This window comes from Pleurodeles waltl, chromosome 5 (genome assembly GCF_031143425.1).
Source record: "Pleurodeles waltl isolate 20211129_DDA chromosome 5, aPleWal1.hap1.20221129, whole genome shotgun sequence".
NCBI classification, from domain to species: domain Eukaryota; kingdom Metazoa; phylum Chordata; class Amphibia; order Caudata; family Salamandridae; genus Pleurodeles; species Pleurodeles waltl.
In genome coordinates this window covers 571596639-571609532 of record NC_090444.1, presented here as the reverse complement: position 1 = coordinate 571609532, position 12894 = coordinate 571596639, and the positions used below count along the sequence as shown (strand labels likewise).

The 12894-nt window shown below is 45.8% G+C and overlaps 1 protein-coding gene across 5 annotated transcripts in view; it reads left to right on the top strand.

Moving 5' to 3' along the window:
• The window catches only part of PUS10 (pseudouridine synthase 10), a 322578-nt gene that overhangs the window by 3441 nt on the left and 306243 nt on the right, over window positions 1-12894 (top strand). For 2 of the 5 annotated variants that reach the window (XM_069234383.1, XM_069234382.1), the window contains exon 2: window positions 6537-6557. The exons of the other annotated variants lie outside the window; for them this stretch is intronic. The gene's annotated coding sequence lies outside the window, so the exon portion shown is untranslated. The remainder of the gene's footprint in view (window positions 1-6536; window positions 6558-12894) is intronic. 5 annotated transcript variants of the gene reach the window in all.

The following is a 12894-nucleotide window of genomic DNA, read 5'->3' as shown; positions in this document are numbered from 1 at the left end:
GATACCAAACATGCCTAGGTTTGGAGAAACTGTTATGTAGTTGTACCACTCATGTTGACCAGTACCCACCACATACCTTAAGGTGGCTTTCTGGCACTTTCAGAGCCCAGGGAATCAACAAGGGCCCTGTGACCAAGAAAGGTCCCTAAGTGTTGTGCCGCCCTAAGGGACACCCCTCACCTAACTCATGTACACTGCCAATACAGATTGTGTGAGTTGGTGGGGAGAAAAAGGCAAAGTCGACATAGCATCTCCCTCAGGATGCCATGCCCACAAAATACTGCCTGTGGCATAGGTAAGTCACATCTCTAGCAGGCCTTACAGCCCTAAGGCAGGGTGCACTATACCACAGGTGAGGGCATAGCTGCATGAGCAATATGCCCCTACAGTGTCTAAGTCTATTCTTAGACATTGTAAGTACAGTGTGGCCATAGTAAGTATATGGTCTGGGAGTTTGTCAAAACGAACTCCATAGCTCCATAATGGCTACACTGAAAACTGGGAAGTTTGGTATCAAACGTCTCAGAATAATAAACCCACACTGATGCGAGTGTTGGATTTATTACAAAATGCACACAGAGGTTTACCCAATCCTTCAGTGCAGGACTGACTGGTCAGTGCCAGGCTGCCACTGAGACGAGTTTCTGCCCCCCTGGGGTGAGAGCTTTTGTGCTCTCTGAGGACGGAAACAAAAGCCTGCACTGGGTGGAGGTGCTTCTCACCTCCCCCTGCAGGATCTGTAACACCTGGCTGTGAGCCTCAAAGGCTCATGCCTTTTGTTACAGCACCCCAGGGCATTCCAGCTAGTGGAGATGCCCACCCCTCCGGCCACTGCCCCCACTTTTGGCGGCAAGGCTGAAGGAGATAATGAGAAAAACAAGGAGGAGTCACCCACCAGTCAGGACAGCCCAGAAGGTGTCCTGAGCTGAGGTGACCCCTGCCTTTAGAAATACTCCATCTTGAGATTTGAGGATTCCCCCAGTAGTATTAGGGATGTGCCCCCCTCCCCTCAGGGAGGAGGCACAAAGAGGGTGTAGCCACCCTGCAGGACAGGAGCCATTGGCTACTGCCCTCCTGACCTAAACACACCCCATAAATTCAGTATTTAGGGGCGACCAAGAACCCAGAAAATCAGATTCCTGCAACCTACAACAAGAAGAAGGACTGCTGACCTGAAAGCCCTGCAGAGACGACGGAGATGACAACTGCTTTGGCCCCAGCCCTACAGGCCTGTCTCCAGACTAACAAGACTCACCTGCACAGCGACGCATCCAACAGCGACCAGCAACCTCTGAAGCCTCAGAGGACTGCCCTGAAACCGAAGGACCAAGAAACGTCCGAGAACAGAGGCACTTTTCACCCACAGCAACATTTTTGCAACAAAGAAGCAACTTTTAAAGAACTCACTCTTCCCCCCCGGAAGCGTGAGACTTCACCCAATGCCCCCGGCTCAAGCTCCGGAGAACCAACACTCTAGGGAGGACTCCCAGGCGACTACGATCTCGTGAGTAACCCGAGATGACCCCCTCTGGACCCTCACGGCGACGCATGCAAAGAGAATCCAGAGGCTCCCCTTGACTGCGACTTCCTGAAACAAGGAACCCGACGCCTGGACGGACCAAGCACTGCACCTGCAGCCCCCAGGACCAGAAGGAACCGAACTCCAGTGCAGGAGTGACCATCAGGCGACCCTCTGCCTAGCCCAGTCGGTGGCTGGCCTGAGAAGCCCCGCTCTGCCCTGCCTGCACCAGTAGAGTGACCCCCGGGTCCCTCCATTGATTCCTATTGACAACCCGATGCCTGCTTTGCACACTACACCCGGCCGCCCCTTTGCCGCTAAGGTTGTGTTTCATGTGCCTACTTGTGCCCCCCCCAGTGCTCTACAAAACCCCCCTGGTCTGCCCTCCAAAGACGCAGGTACTTACCTGTTGGCAGACTGGAACTGGAGCACCCCTGTTTTCCATAGGCACCTATGTGTTTTGGGCCCTCCTTTGACCTCTGCACCTGATCGGCCCTGTGTTGCTGGTGCGGTAACTTTGGGGTTGCCTTGAACACCCAACGGTGGGCTGCCTATGCCCAGGAACTAAGACTTGTAAGTGCCTTACTTACCTGACAAACTAACCATTACTTACCTCCACCAGGAACTGTTGATTTTTGCTATTTGTCCACTTTTAAAATAGCTTATTGACATTTTAACTAAAACTGTGTATGTTACTGCTCTAATTCAAAGTTCCTAACTTACCTGTGTGGAATGCCTTGCATTTTATGTATTTACTTCAAATCTTGAATCTTGTGGTTCTAAAATAAATTAAGAAAACATATTTTTCTATATAAAAACTACTGGCCTGGAGTTAAGTCTTTGAGTGTGTGTTCCTCATTTATTGCCTCTGTGTGTACAACAAATGCTTAGCACTACCCTCTTATAAGCCTACTGCTCGACCACACTACCGCAAAATAGAGCATTAAAATTATCTAATTTTGCCACTATCCTAGCTCTAAGGGAGAACCCATGGACTCTGTGCGCACTGTCTCTCACTTTGAGATAGTATATACAGAGCCAACTTCCTACAGCCCACATTTGTTTTAGGTAGTCAGACATTAAGTTAGCACCTCTGTCCGGTACCACCTCTTTTGGAAAGCCCACTCTGGTGAATACACCAATGAGAGCCCTAGCTACTGCAGGGGTATTAGTAGTCCTGAGGGGAATTGCTTCAGGGGACCTGGTTGCATGATCCACTACAACCAGTATAAATCTGTTCCTTGATGCCGATGGAGGGTCAAGGGGACCGACAAAATTTCAATCCCTACCCTTTCAAAGGCAACCCAACCACTTGAGGTGGAATTAAGGGGCCTTTGTGTGGCACAGGAGTTACAAAACTCCTTCACCTTCTGGGACATACCTGGCCACTGGAAGTGGTTTACCAACCTACTCCATGTTTTTGCCTGGCCAAGATGCCCAGCTAAGGGGATATCATGGGCCAACGTGAGGAGAAACTCTCTGAACTGCTGAGGCCCTACCACTCTCCTAGTGGCACCAGGCGTGTGGCCTCAGTAAATAGGAGTACCTCCCCCAATAGGTCCTGTGGAGTCACTGATATCTCTCTTTTTCTGATCAGCAGCTAGCTGTCTCAGGCCTTCAAGAATGGGACAGGTCCTCTGTCCCTGGCACAGACCCTCCCCAGAGGGTCCCCCTAGTCCTATGAGCTCTGCTGTGTAAGGCCCAAGCTCCTGAGGCTCAGTTCCCTCTGGGACTGTCAGGTCTTCTCCCTGAGGAGAGGGGACCTGTTCTGGTGTGTTATTGGAACCAACTTTTTGCCTTTCCTCTTGGTAGGTTGGGCCATTATTCCAGACTCTAACTCTACTTTTTCACCCTGGGCCCTACTTTGTGCTCCTGTTTTTACACAGTCCAATTCAGAGATACCTAGCATAGCATAGCTGCATGGACTCGAGATCATTTCCTTGCAGACATTGCACAGGGATTTTAGGAGATACCACCTTCTTTTGGCCAGGAACCCCTCCACCTCCCAATCTAAGGATACCATTGCCATGGAATGCACCTTAACCTGATTATCAGCGTTGAGGACTGTGTATGTCTCACCAGTCAGATACTCTTCTGAGGACACAAGTTGCTCAGTCACCATGGTGACACTGGCACCAGTGCCTCTCAGTGCTTCAACTTGAATCCCATTTATATGAGTCTGTATCTCTCCAGATTACTGGGCCAGACAGCCAGGGCAGCTACATCCAAACCACATTCTGAGACTAAAGTTGCCTCCGTAGTCTCACTGACATGGTCAGGACCTACTTGGAATCCCACCTGGCGAATTACCACTCCATTTACTGCAGGTGCCCTAGAGGCATTCTTTTTGTTAGCACAGTTAAGATCTCCAGTTTGGTGTCCTTTGGTTTTGCAGGTTTGGCACAAATACTTTCTGGGATCCCAGTTTTTACCCTTGTACCCACCCTTGGGCTGGGAAGAGTCCCAGGGCCCATCCTCCTTTGAAGGTTTTAGGTGGCCTTTAGAAGACTCCTTGTTTTAGTTACCCTCATTCCCTTGTGGGGGCTTTTTGGTCTCTGTCTTTTTGTGGTCCCCTCACCAGTGGAAGTCTTGGTCACCCTTGTTTTCACCCAGTGGTCTGTCTTCTTCCCCTATTCTTAAGGAGAAAGTGGACCTAGGCCTACCAGGTATTGATGTAGCTTTCCTGCATACACTTACTCAACAAATGCTCTTCCATTACTAAATTGTAAACACCATCCCAATCATGCAAATGAGTTACCTTCTAACCAGCCACCTAGTGTCTTCACTGAGAAGTTCACAAAATCAACCCACAACTGACTCTGGGTTTTTTGATTCTCCCTGCATATGATCCTGTACTTCTCAAGGGTAAGCCCAAAGTCTTCAAACAGGAAAGCCTTCCTGAGGTAATAGGACCTTGCATCTGTCTCATTTAGTGTCAAGAGTCTATCTCTGCACTTTCCTGAGAACAGTTCACACAGAGGAGAGCCCAAATGCTGTTTAGCAAGTTTTCTGGCTATACAGGCCCTCTCATAGGCTGTGTACCATTTGGTGATATCATCCCCTTCCTCATATTGGGGACAGTCACTTTGGGGATTTTAGGGACTCAGTGCTCTACTCTGTCCCTAGTTATGAAATTGCCGCCACCATCCTTGGGTTCTCTTCTTTCTTTTTTTATTGGTAGGATTCTGTCTTTCAGGGCAAGTCTCCTAACTAATCTCTCTAAAATCATCTCCTCTTCAGAGAGTCTCTCTCTGGACCTTGAGGAACCTGAGTGCCCCTCAGTAAGGGGATGTGTCCTAGACACTTGTGGTACAGGTTCCCCTCTTTTAAGTGGTGGAGGGTCCAGTTCTTCCTCTTCTGCACTGCTCTGATCTCAAGGTCAGTGGCCTCATCTGCAGAATGGGCCTGCTCATGCTCTGCCAGTAGCTCCTGGAGCCTTGCACTGGTAGGGTTTGAACCCATTTTTATTTTGTATGCTTTACCGTGGGCCCTTAACTGCTTGTGGGAAAGCTGAAGCTAAGGGGTGACGTTGAGCTCCACAACTCTGTCCTCTGAGGTATTCTTTATTTTACTAAAGTGGGGACCTTTTTGCAGTCCTAACTAAAGTACATTTTTTAAACTTTTATTGTTAAGCTACAGCTACCTGACGAGGGCCCTAACAGTACTTTCTAGAATTTGGAAAAATACCCAATTCAAAAAGTGCAATTTTAAACAAAGGCAATTTTGGGATTTACTCGTGTAGCCATTTATTGACCAAGTGGTATCAGCAAATGCAAAGTCGCAGATCCCACAGCTGCCACCAATTTAGGAAGCTAGCTCTCTGTATAGTGTACTAAAATGAAGTACACTGTGCAGTGAGTCCAGTGGATCCCCCCCATTTGGTATTGCAGAGGCAAAAGTATATGGGACTAATGCTCTTTTCAGGGCTCGAAAAATCATAAAAATTTTACTAGACCTGCAGGTTGAGTAACTTAAATAATCTACCCGACATAACTGTAATGTACATGACCTGTAAACGTGTCTCAAATTGTGTGATCCTAGGCAAATAGTTTAGAGAGTTGCCTTTTTCTTAATTTTCACATACAGTTGAACCTTCAAATATGTCAGCTCAGCATTTGTGCAGTACAAACAAACCTCTTTTGTTTGATTAAGTAGACTAAAGTTCGCTGCATGCATCGCAATAATCTAGCCCACATACCCATAAGGTATAGCGCACATAAGCTAGGACTTCTTTTAGTTTATTAGCAACATTGCCGTCAGGGTAGGAGTTTTTCTCAGTTTGTTTAAACACTCAATTTTAATAAATATATTGCTAAACCATGATATGGTAACATATTGTCATCTATGCACAGTAACTTTCCAAGAAATATCCAAAAACCTCTAAACACATCCTTTGCACATCAACATGTAAAGTATTCTGATTTGTTTTCATCCTATTAAAATATTTTTTCATCACACGAATATAAAAAAGGGCTTTCACACCTACTGAAATATATTTTGAAATTTTGCACAGTTGAGTTAGTCATTTAAATGTGTGTTAGGAAAAACCTGACACCCTGTATCTTTTTATTTTATATTCTAAGCATCAGGTCACACAGTTCACCATACAAAGTCCTGCAACTCTGCACTCAGAAGGAAAATTAATTGTAAGAACAACTGACTTTTGACCTCTGTCTGTGAACTAAGAGCAAATGTGACATAAGAGCAAGATTTAAAGGCATCTTTTATTGCCCCTCCACTTTTCAACAGAGCAGGACAGCTGTTCAGTGTGAACTTGCCAGAAGGGACAAGTAAGTATTAAAAATAGCTCGACCTGATCAAATAAGACTCGCCAATGCGAGTGGTCGAGTGGATTTTTCGAGCCCTATAATTCTGTGGTAGTGTGGGCGAGCAGTTAGGCTTATCAGAGGATAGTGCTAAGCATTTTTTGGACTCTTAGAGGCAATAAATGAGACACACTCAGAATAAATACAAGACCAATTTAGGAAAATAACATTTCTTTTTATATATGTTTCAGACCCAAGAACTTCACAATCAGGTACGTAGACTTTTAAGCATAAATACTTTGCAGTTTCAAAAATGGACACAGTGCAATTTTCAGAGTTCTCTCAATGTTTTCCTATGGAGGAAAAAAACAATGTTCAGCAAACACAAGGTTAACAACGACTTACGAAGCCAATCTCAGGGAGATAAGATAAGTACTGGGCACTGATCAGAACCACATCAACAGGTCACACCCAATGGCACTGGGGCGACCGGGCGCAGAGGTGCAGGAAGGCGTTGGGTCCCCAATGGTTTGCTATGGGAGTTTGGTCCTTGTGAAGACAGTCTGCAGGCTCTGGCTAGGAAGCCAGTCAGAAAACAAGCAGGTAGGTAGTACACTTGAGAAAAGGACCAAAGGTGCACCTACGTCCCGGAACACCTCGTGTGCCCAAGGGCGACGGATGCAGGGGTGTCTTTAGGCGTTGGGTTTTCATGTCCAGGAGGACTCATGGTCAGGGGGTTCTGTGTGTTTAGCCTGCAGGCGTTATTAGGGAGTCTGGTAGGGTTGGACCCAAGGTGGACTCGAGCTCTTAGGAGCCAGGGAACATTGTTGGCATTGATTGCCCACGTCAGCTGGGGTCAGGGATCCACGGGTACAGTGGCTGCTTGAGCTGTCAGATTTTCTCTCACCACAATCCTGTGGGAGAAGGGGCCTGTGTGTAGAGGCTGCAGGTGTTTCAGGAGAGTCCAAGATGGGTCAGACCGCACTACTCAGTCTCTGGGCAGCTGGGGACCGTGTTGGCACAGTTGGTTGGCTTCACCTTAGGTTGTGGATTTCGGGTGCAGTGGCCACTTCTGATGTCGGGTTTCTGGGGTTCCAGCCGTTGTAGTGTCTTTTCTTTGGAGTTTCTTCTTGCAGGGCAAGTCCACTGCCCACGGGAGTCTTAAGTCTTTATTGAAGACTGGACAAGTTGGCTTTTTTGTGCAGGATCCTTTGAGGTAAGCAGGCAGACCGGGGAGGCTAGTTCCAGGTCAGCTGCTTTCTCGTTTCCTTTTCTGCAAGTGCAACTCTTCTCTGCCTGGGTCTTCTTAGGTTGTTGTAATCTGAGTACTAGGGTTCCGGGGTTCTACTGAAATACTCAAATTAGGGGCATTAGAGGGAGTGCCAGGCAGTAGCCAATGGGCTGACCACCTTTAGGGTGACTACATCCTTCTTATGACCATAACCCTAACCCTAGTGGCCTAATTCCTTCCAAACACGATGGAGGAATTAAAAAAAAGTAGTGTCCACTTCAGCACGCCCATCTTAGGGATGGGACAGACATGAAGTTGTCACTCCTACTTATTTAATTAATTTTCCCTCCTGTGCTATGGCCAAAAGTGGGATTGGTCATCTCCACCATCCAGAGGGACCTGGGTTGCATTACAAAGGCGGCAAGGCCTTTGAAGCTCCCCACCCTGGAATGTCCATCCTTCCTGGGAGAGGAGGTCACACCTCTGTCCAGAGCAGGCCTCTGTGCCAATCCCTCGAGAGCACTGGCTTACACCTTGGGGGGCCAGAAACTAATTTTTGGTGGCTGAACTAGTCCGGACCAGTCACTCAGCACACTTGTAGCTGGTAGGTTTTCAGGGGGCACCTCTAAGGTGCCATCTTTGTGCATTTTGTAATAAATCCATCACTGAGATCAGTGAGGGTTTATTATTCTAAGATGTTTGATGCCAAACATCCCAGGATTCGGAGACGCCATTATGTAGCAGGGGAACTTGTAATGACTAGTGTCCAGCACATGCATTTAATATGGCTTCCCTGTGCACTTACTATGTCTCAGAATCGACAGAGACATAGCAGGGGCATAAATGCTCATGCTAATATGCCCTCACATGTGCCTTGGTGCACTCTACCTGAGGGGTGACTTGCACATGCAGTGATAGGGCACTTGGCAAACAGGAATGTGTAACAGGTCATGTTTTCAATTTAGCCTGCACCAACACATGCAGTCTGCAATGACAGCACTGTGTGGGTTAGGTGAGGGGTCCCCGAGGGTGGCCAATTGTTGCAGCCCTCAGAGACCTTCCTTAGTGCCCCAGACCCTAGGTACTGTGGGTAGCTTACAGTGGTAGCTAAAGAGTTTGTCAGTTGTGCAAAACAACTGTACAGATTTGGGGAGAGAGATCTGGCACTGGGGACTGATTAGAAGGGACCCAGTGCTCTAACGGTCAAAGTCACATCAGAAACCAGGCAAAAAGTGGTGGCTAACCATGTAAAAAAGGGTGCTTTCCACATGGGCGAAAATTCATAGCGAGGCCTTCGAAGTCCACCAGTTCCCTGCCCTTCCTTCCCTGGCTTCAGACACTCTGCAGGGGGTTATGTAGCTCTTTGTGTGGGGACAGACACAGCCCTGTTTAGGAGCAAGTGTCAGCTCCTCCCTCCCATATAGCCCAGGAAGGCCCATCAACCTGGGGATGGGCCATCAGGATGTAAATGTCACACCCCAGCTCCCTTTTTGCATGACTGCCTAGAGGGAATGTAGAGATCCCAGCTGTCAACTATCCCGTGTGTAATTAGTGACAGGCAGATCCCAATGTTAACCTTTGGGAGAGATGGGCCGTGCAGCAGTGAAAAACAAATTTAATAGTTTTTCACTGTCAGGGCATGTTAAACTTAAAAGCACCTGTCCAACTTTTTAAATACACTGCACCCTGCCCCTGAGGCCAGCTAAGGCCTACCTTAGGGGTGACTTACATGTAATAAAAAGGAAGGTTTCGGCCTGGCAAGTGGGTGTGCTTGCCAGGTTGAAATGGTAGTTCAAAACTGCCAACACAGGCTCTGCAGTGACAGGCATGAGACATGTTTAAAGATCCACACTAGTGGGTGACACAATTAGTGCTGCAGGCCCACTAGTAGCATTTAATTTACAGGCCATGGGCAAATACAGTGCACTTTACTAGAGTCTTACAAGTAAATTAAATGTGTCGGTTGTGGATAAGCCAGTGTTACCATGTTTAGAGTACCTGCGCTTTAGCACTGGTCAGCAATGATAAAGTGTCCAGAGTCATTAAACCAACAAAAACGAGTTCAGCAAAGTCTTGGGACAACCCTGCATAAAGGGCCAGGTCCAACAGTCACCACCATGTTTTTGCACTGATGCTGCTGGTTTTAGGACTCTGAGAGTGCACCAAGGCATGCTAACCTGACTTTAGTGCCTGTGCCCTTACCCATAAACTGATATGTTGCATTGGCTTCTACTCAGTTGGCTGAGTTAGCTTACCCTCGGGTCCATAGTAAATGGTACCCAGGGCATGTAAGCTAGAAGGTCCCCCCATGAATTGGTTGTGCCACCCTGGGTGAGACACAAGTAACACGAGACCCCCAGCCCACCATTGCGGGCTGGAAGAGCAGTTTAACACCTTGCTCGAGTTTGCCATTTAAAGCAGTGACAAAACCAAACTTCCCCTGGTATATGTGTATGTCACCCTTTTGTAGGCCTGGTGAGCCCTAAGGCAGGGTGAAAGATATCTCATAATAGAACATGTATTTTACATGTTCTGGTAGTAAAATCAGTAAAATGTTGTTTTTACTTTGGAAAAGCTTGGCCGGCCAAATATTGAACACAGAGTTCACCCTGACCCCTCAGCTGTGCTATCTCTGAAATGTTCCAAGCAAAGTGGGTCATCCAAGATATTAAACAACTCATTAAAGTTAGCCCAACTTGATACAATGAATGTAACAAGCTGCAGTGTGCAACTTTAGCAAAGCTGCCACTTTGTTGCCTTCAGTCCCCTGTGCCCATACTGGTTGCACACGGGGTCCTGTAGCCCAGACAACTTTCTGCCATCCTGGGAAAGGATACACTAGGGGCCTGTTCTAGAAGGAGGTGTCACCTCCCTCCTGCAGGAAGTCACGCAGGTGTTGGACTTAAAGTGAGCTTCAAAGGAGAAGTCGCCTTTGCAGGGAAAATTGGTAACACTTAGGAAATGGGCTGATCTATTATTCAGGCAGACAGGCTGACACTTGGGACAGGAGAGAGGAAACAGTTGCCAAGCCGGTTTTCCAGGGGTGTGAAAGATTAATTGAAATTTTGCAGCTCGTGCCACCCCGTCTCCAAGAACACAAAAATGATAAATTAGTACATTCCATACAAATTTAAAACTGCAGTACAACCTCTGTTTTTGTCTAGACTCCACTTTCTTCACAGGTATTCATAACATACATCCAGCTTTACTGAAGATAACCCTACACACACCAACATGATTGTCCTCAGAAGTGAATCACATTGAATATATCAACCCAATCCTCATTACTCTCATATGGCTTTGTACAATAATGCAAAATATATTCCAAATTGCCTTCTTCAAGCATGAACCAGAGCACCTTGACAAACTTGACATAAAAAATTACCACATCATGCTGTAGACACACTCTGACGTTCAGAATCCAGGTTGCTAAAATTGTCTTGGTTCAAGAAATAAAGTATCATTTCCCAATAGTTTTCAAGCAGTGTTCTTAAAATTAGGAGCTTGATTCCTCCTAATATAGCACAAACCTTCTTTTGAAAATTTGCAAGGAAATCAAACACCAATGGTTCCAACAGTTTCCTCAAGGATGACGACATCCCTGACAATTGAAGGTTTTCAGCTATAAGTCTGTCAGATGAGTACCTATCATAAATGAACACATTTTATATTTCTTTCCTTAAAGAGCTATAATGCCTGGCCCATGTAAAATAGATATTGAAAATGGTCACCATATACTGTTTAATTCATGTGTGAACTTCTTGCTGTCTAATATGTTACATGATACACCATATGTTTGACTTTCAATACATGTTTTTATCCTCATTTGAATTCCTCTGAAACTCCTGTGTCTGGCACATGGTATATAAATCTAAAAATAAATAAAATAAAGGAGCCAATGAATACTTTGATGCAAGTCATGTCCAGCTGATAGAGCTGATTAGTGCAGCTATTCCAGTCCTCCCCTTCAAAATTAAGACAGCTGATTCTAAGAAAACCAGAAATGCCCCTGCAACACATCTTTGAGTCATGGCAGTTCTTGCAACTGTCCAATTACAGGGGCCCCCACAAGGAGCTGGCCTTCACCACCATGCAAATAAATGAGGAAATCAGCAGGAGAGCTGACAAGCTGAGTTAAAGGGTACAAAGTCTAAAAAAAACAAAACACCGAAGATGCCATTGTTGAAATTGCACACAAGTAGCTCTACACAAAGTCAGCTGAATGGCAAACATAATCAGTGTGTAGCACAATAAATTAATTTGTGACGGCGTGCTAGTCGAAAACCCTGCTTAGAAGAAGCTGCACATGGCCAAACCTACCCATAATCTTTGGGAGGATAATCAAGATGCCAAGGGCGAAGAAGAGAGTCACTACATTTTGTCCACAAAACCAGGATGATGCATCCTAGTACAAAACTAAGTTAATGGTCCTAGAAATTTCGGCCCTAGTTGACACCAGGAATACTGAATATCTTTGATGGCATGCTCACGTAGGCCGCCTTGAAATATAAACACTATGCCTGCTTGCGAGCACTCTAAAAGGAATGTTTAAGTTCCACGCAGTCCAACTGACAGAACTCAAAGATAAATACTGAAATGAGTCTCTACATCTCAATGACCCAAGTGATTCTTTGAGCCCTGGTGAGCTGAACTTCAAGGATCCTGGATATCGCAGTGTGTTGGGGCACCTGTCATGTAGCTGTTTTGTGAGTTTGGGCATGTGCAGGTCTTCTGATTAATCGGAGGCCAGCCCCTTCTCTCCATGCTGGACACTACTGCACCTCTTAAGGCACTGCAGCAATCCTCTTCAGAGGCTATGTCCTTTTAGGAAAGCAAGAACAAATTAGGTCATACCTCTAGTATACATCACTCGGAACCGGGTCTGCAGAGTACCCTGAAGTCAATCAAATGCAAAATCAGAGGGTCAATAATATTCATCAATTGGAAGTACACTTGGGAAAGTTGGACCAATCTACGTTTTGTATTGTTTAAGTTTCTAAACAGTCTTCTTATTCAGAGGAAGTGCATCCTATCAGTTTTTCTCTGTATTTGAGGGGGTAGGTGCTGGTAACAGGTGATCTTGTAAAAGGTTATGAAATCATGATCAATAAGGCAATATATTCTGATTCGGGGGCACTGGGGTTGGTAGATAATTATGGTAATTTAAACTTTGTATAAACTATTTCGTAATCATATAGAAATCAGAATAGAGACTGAGTTAATGCAAACAATAATTATATTTGCTTTTGATTTTTGTAAATTGTGTATAACCATCCTAATCAATCGCACTGCTTATTAATTTTCAGATTCTAGACATAGGTTTGATTATATTTGTTTAAGATTTGATATGTGTGAGTTAATCATCGAATGTGGGTATA